The following is a 6,033-nucleotide window of genomic DNA, read 5'->3' as shown; positions in this document are numbered from 1 at the left end:
TCACCAATTCGTCGGACGATACTTGAAAAGGAGAAGGAGCGTATCGCAAAGGAGCTAGAGAAAGATCAAAGCACAACAGACTAGATTTTTTTTATGTGTGCTCTTTTTAAAAAAATGTTTTATGTTTTCTTTATTTACTTGTAGGTTCTAAATCTTATTTTATAAAATGTATGTTTTTAATTTATATTGATTATTTACATTTGTTTTAAAATAAAAAAAAATACTCGCTCAAGCCATCCCTCACCTGGACCACAACAGGGTCATAAAACTTCAGCAGCGGTTTTATCTGGTGCCTAGTCAGCGCCTGATTAAACAATATTACTTGATAAATCCTGGTGCTCACTTTGGCTAACTTTTGCTATAACGGTTAGTCTAAAAGGGGACGAGCTCTAGAATAGGATAGATGGTGACCTTAAAATTTCCTAGATGGACCTTAGTTTGGTGTGCGCATTGGGGGATCATGGACACCCTAGGCTAGGCAAGAACTATAAATACAATTAGGTACTGGACCACGGATCATATACAACCCTTAGTACGAGGTCATGGAGTTAGACCGCGGAGAAAAGAATATATTAAATATCTTTTAAACAAGCATGGTTAGACATCTTTTTATATATTTTATATGATACATCTTTTGCAATCAGAGAGCATTTAAACTAGTGCAAAAAATAACAAAGACATTGTCACAAGAGGAGCTAGTAGCCTTAAATTTGAACAAGGTACGGGGTAGAGGTTGGTGGTAAGAGACAAGTACAACATCTTCGTGAGTGCTACAAAAGGTGAGTCACAAAGAAAAAGAATGGAAACTAGCAAAGATCTTTCAGACATCATGTGTTAGGGAGGGAGGGAGGCGAGAGAGATGAATAGAAAGAAATTTCATTCATGAGTGACAGACATGGGGAAGAAGGTGGTAATGAGAAGACGCGGTCCAATGGTGGTCGTATATGATCGAGAGGGAATAAAATAAGAGAATGAAAAGAAATAAGAGGTATTTATATAACGTAAAATAAAAACTTGATAAAGTATTATATATTATTGATTAACTATAAATAAAATTTAAAGCATAAAAATAAAGTATTAAAAGTAAATAAAAGTTTTAAAAAAGCCTAATATTAACTCATCAATAATTTCTATATAATAGGATTGGACAAATCCATTATATATATATATATATATATATATATATATAGGGTAATGCTAGACAAAAAACCCTTAAATTTTTAGAAAACTCTGGAAACTCAAATCTCCCCTCATTTTTACCCAACCTCCCGACATTTTTTTTTTGAAAAAAATAACACATGTAATATACATGTTTTAAATGTTTTGGGCAAAAAAAAAAAACAAAAAAGCGCTGAAGGGATTTTTAAAAAAAAAATAAACAAATTTCAGCAATGTTCGGTTGCCTAACATGTGTTAGGCACAAAAGACAGAAATTGCTGATTTTTTTTAAATCATTCCTTCGGCGCTTTTTTGATTTTTTTTGGCCCAAAACTCTTAAAAACATGTATATTACATGTGTTATTTTTTTCAAAAAAAAAATGTTGGGAGGTTGGGTTTTCTAGGTTTTTTTTTATATATAGGGTTTTCTATATAGCCCTACCCTATATATATATATATATATAGGGGAAGGTTCATTTGAGAAGAAATTTAATGTGAGAAGAAAAAGAGGAAATGACATATTAGTAAAATACTATTTAATTTATAACTCATATCATTAATTTTTAACTCTTTAATTAATTAGTCAACTAATAATTAATTATCCTACATATAATCTACAAAACCTACACATATCAAAATTTTTCTACATATACCCTACACATTATAGAATTTTATCCTACACAGTCAAAATTTGTCCTGTACAACTCGAAATATATCCTACACAACTCGTAATTTATCCTACACAACTAGTAATTTATTCTACACTTTAAATTAAGTTATTTTTTTAATTAGGAAAAAAGTATATATTTTGAAAAGGAGTTACAAATTTGATTTAGTTAGTTATTAAAGGGGAAGAATACAAATTAATGACTTTTGTAAGTTTACCAATATACCCTTATATTAAAATTAAATGTAAATATTAAATGAAGTAAAATGAAGTATTCTTATTGGTTGAAACTTCTTCTTTTTTCTTCTTACAAAAAAATTCTTCTCATTTGAACCCTCCACTATATATATATATATATATATATATATATATATAAATATATATATATATATATATATATATATAGGATTAGGATCATGAGTGAACAACTTCTTGAGAATGAACTAAGTGAACTAATCTTGGCCCTTGATCATTTTTTAGATTAAAAGGGTAAGATTGACATTAGTCAAGTACTTTTAATTAAATTCCTTAATTTTCTCCTCTCATAACTCTCTCTCTCTCTCTCTCTCAGTTTTAATTATTTCTCTATTATTTTAATTATAAAAGATTGAAGGGCTAATGTTTTCTTAAATAAAGTATTATGTTCCTTTTAAAATTAAATATTAAACCTAATTAAATTATGATTTTTAACATATGTGTATACTGGTCAGTATATACAAGACTTATACACTTGTGTATTCTTACATCTTGTTTTCACGGGTTAGTATCAACCAGATTTATACACTTGTGTATTATTCAAGTACATATGTGTATACGGGTCGGTCTATACCAGATGTATACACCTGTGTATTATTCAAGTACATAGTGTATACATATCGATATATATATATATATATATATATATATATATATATATATATATATATCAGACTTATACACTTGTGTATTACTACATATTGTTTCCACTATACATCTTTTCATCAAACATTGATCTAATACATATATGTATAGAGAATGTAATTAAATTTTTTTAATTGTGTTCTAGCTAGAACAATATTTGATAATGTTTGTATTTTTTTTTTAAATTATGAAATACTAAGTTAGGTAATATGTGAGAGAAAAAAAATATAGAGAATGTAATTAAATATTCTTTTAATTGGAAAGAGAAATTAAAAGAGAGAAAAAATTAATTAATTAAATGAAGATAGAAATATACAATTATACCCTTGTGTCTCTTAAAATACTTGTAAGTTACAAAAGATAATTACAATCTTGCCATTAAAGAAAAAATCAAGATCTACAAAATCAATTGTCATGATAAGTTCATTTTGTTCACAAATAAATCATTTTAAGGTAGGGATATATATATATATTTATATATATATGGTAGGGATATGGTAAAATGTGTTTAAAATGTGAGAAGGGTAAGAAGTGTTTTAAACCATTAGATATTTGATCTAATGGTTGAGATCAATAGGGTATAACAATGTAAATTGTGTTTTAATTAGAGGGACCTTATGTAAAATTGAAGGGCAATAGTGTCTTTTTCAATGTTTGAAATATGGTAACCGTAACCTACATAACCAAAAATACCTACATTCACTCCTTTTTCCTTAAATATAGGAATTAATGATTCACCTTAATTGTAGAAGATCTTTGGTTGCATATTCTTCATACGTTATCATAAAGAGATCTATAATCAAATTCATGGCGTGGTGTTTTAAAACAACTGGATAAATTGACTATGATTCAAGTCATGGTGTTTTATCTGGAGACATTGTTCATGTCGTGGTGTTTTAAACATCTATGATTCAAGTCATGGTGTTTTATCCGGAGACATTGTTCATGTCGTGGTCTTTTAAACATCTATGATTCAAATCATGGTGTTTTATCTGGAGACATTGTTCATGGCGTGGTGTTTTATCAATACAAAACATTCCCAGATTTTAAAACACCATGACTATGATTCAAGTCATGGTGTTTTATCTGGAGACATTGTTCATGGTGTGGTGTTTTAAACATCTATGATTCAAGTCATGGTGTTTTATATGGAGACATTGTATAATCAGATTCATGGCGTGGTGTTTTAAAACAACTGGATAAATTGACTATGATTCAAGTCATGGTGTTTTATCTAGAGACATTGTTCATGGCGTGGTGTTTTAAACATCTGGACAAAAATACTTTATGTTGTTTCTTTATTTTATTTCAATATTATATCTATGGTTTGCATTCACCTTGCATTATTGATCTTTATAATGGGATCAGCCGCCATCTACAATGAAAACAAATTGTTTGTTAGGTAGGATATCATATGCAAGAAATCTCCATGAATGATGTAAAATCTGTGCTTCTTCGAGGTTGCCACATATATAATTGCAGGTCAATATTTTCTTTGTTTGTATCCTTACGTTCATCAATTATAAAGATATGTATCTCCTAAAATAACTCCAAAACCGTTACACACAATTAATTGATAAGAAAGGTAAATTACTAATGTACCCTTTTTAATTAATTAAGATAAAGGACACTTGTCATCCCCAAATTATTTCTCACACTTCTTACAAAAGTAGGACTTTTTACAGGATCTTTTACCTATATATATATATATATATATATATATATATATATATATATATATATATAGGGGACCGCTAAAATGAAAACCACCCCCAGTTGTAAGAACCGTGAGAACCACTCTCTACCAATCAGATTATGCCAACAAAAAGAGTAATATAGTCATTTACTCTAAATGTCAAATCTCCTAATCTCTCTCTTCATTAAAAGCATCAGACTTTATCTCTCATCATTATCATTTGTTTTCTTTCATTTCTCTCTCCTCATTCATCAAAAAACACATACAGACATTCATCTTCTTCTTGTATTCTTCCCATCACCATATTCATTGATATTCAAAATGTTAATGATTACAATTTTTTGCTTGTTCGGACTCTAGATTATGATTTCTACTTTAGGTGAAGACTTGAAGTATAGGAAAAACACATGAAAATAGATACAGAGAAAAATTACTAATAATAGTGTAATTTGTTGTTAGGAGAATTCGGTGACTCCTTATTATACCACTATAATTGATATTCATCGGTGGTCTCTGTATCTATTTTCGGAGGCGGCGGAGCATTAACATTTTGAACAAACACACACAGACCTTCATCGGTGGCGGCGGAGCAGCAACATCGGAGGCGGCGGGGGCTACAAGTCCGGCGGAGCAGCAACATTGATTTGGTCTCCGATTCTTTTTTTTCTTTTTTTTTTACTTTTATTTGTTCCGTTTCTTATGATGTCTTTGATTTGGTCGATTAGTCTTGTGTTTATGTATTTTAATTCAAAATCCTGAATATTTACTGTTAGTTAGGTTTCTAATAATAGTGTAATTTGTTTTTAGGAGAATTCGGTGATGGGGTGATGATGTGACGGCGGTCACCGACGACGGACAAAACGAAGCTGCCGTGCGGCGACAACCGACAATGACAGTGGTGGTGGCGGGGACGCGACGATTCTTTGGTTCAACACGGTTCGGGTCAACTCGGGTCAAACATTTAAACCAAGTCAACTCAGTTCGGGTTCTGTTAATACGGGTCAACAGATGGTTAGGTCCAGTATCGGCTAAGGTTCGGGTCTTGTTTCGAGCTCGGTTCTACAGGTTCGAGTTCCGATCTAACGTGGTCAAACGGTCAAGCCAGGTTAACTGCGGTCAAAATCAGTCAACACGAGACACGGTAACATTTAAAGAACGCGGATTTTATTACATAGGTTATATATTTTATAGTTAATGCGAACCGATACTTTAGTGAATTGTTACGTTTTGACATTTTAAGGAAAATTTTATATATAGTTTGTTTTATATTTTGTTATAAAGTTATTGTTTGTGTTTTGAAAATATATCGACACTTTAGTTGTCGGAATCGTTTAAAAACTGGGGAAACTTTGGCCATTTTCTGTTAAAAGGGGGCGTAAAAAAGGTGTTCGTAATAAAAAGTTTTTTGTATAAAAATTGCTTCGTAAAAAACGGGGCCCAAAAAAACGGGGCGTAAAACCGCGGCGTAACAAAACTTTTCATAAAAAAAAATCTTTGCGTAAAAAACGGTAAACTTTTTAACGTAAAACCTCAAACCGTAAAGTTTGTGTAAAAAGGTTTTTGTAAAAAAAAGTTTAACGTAAAACGTAAAACGTAAACTTTTTAACGTAAA

The sequence above is a fragment of the Helianthus annuus genome, chromosome 4 (genome assembly GCF_002127325.2).
Source record: "Helianthus annuus cultivar XRQ/B chromosome 4, HanXRQr2.0-SUNRISE, whole genome shotgun sequence".
NCBI lineage: Eukaryota > Viridiplantae > Streptophyta > Magnoliopsida > Asterales > Asteraceae > Helianthus > Helianthus annuus.
Note: the sequence above shows the minus strand (reverse complement) of the source record.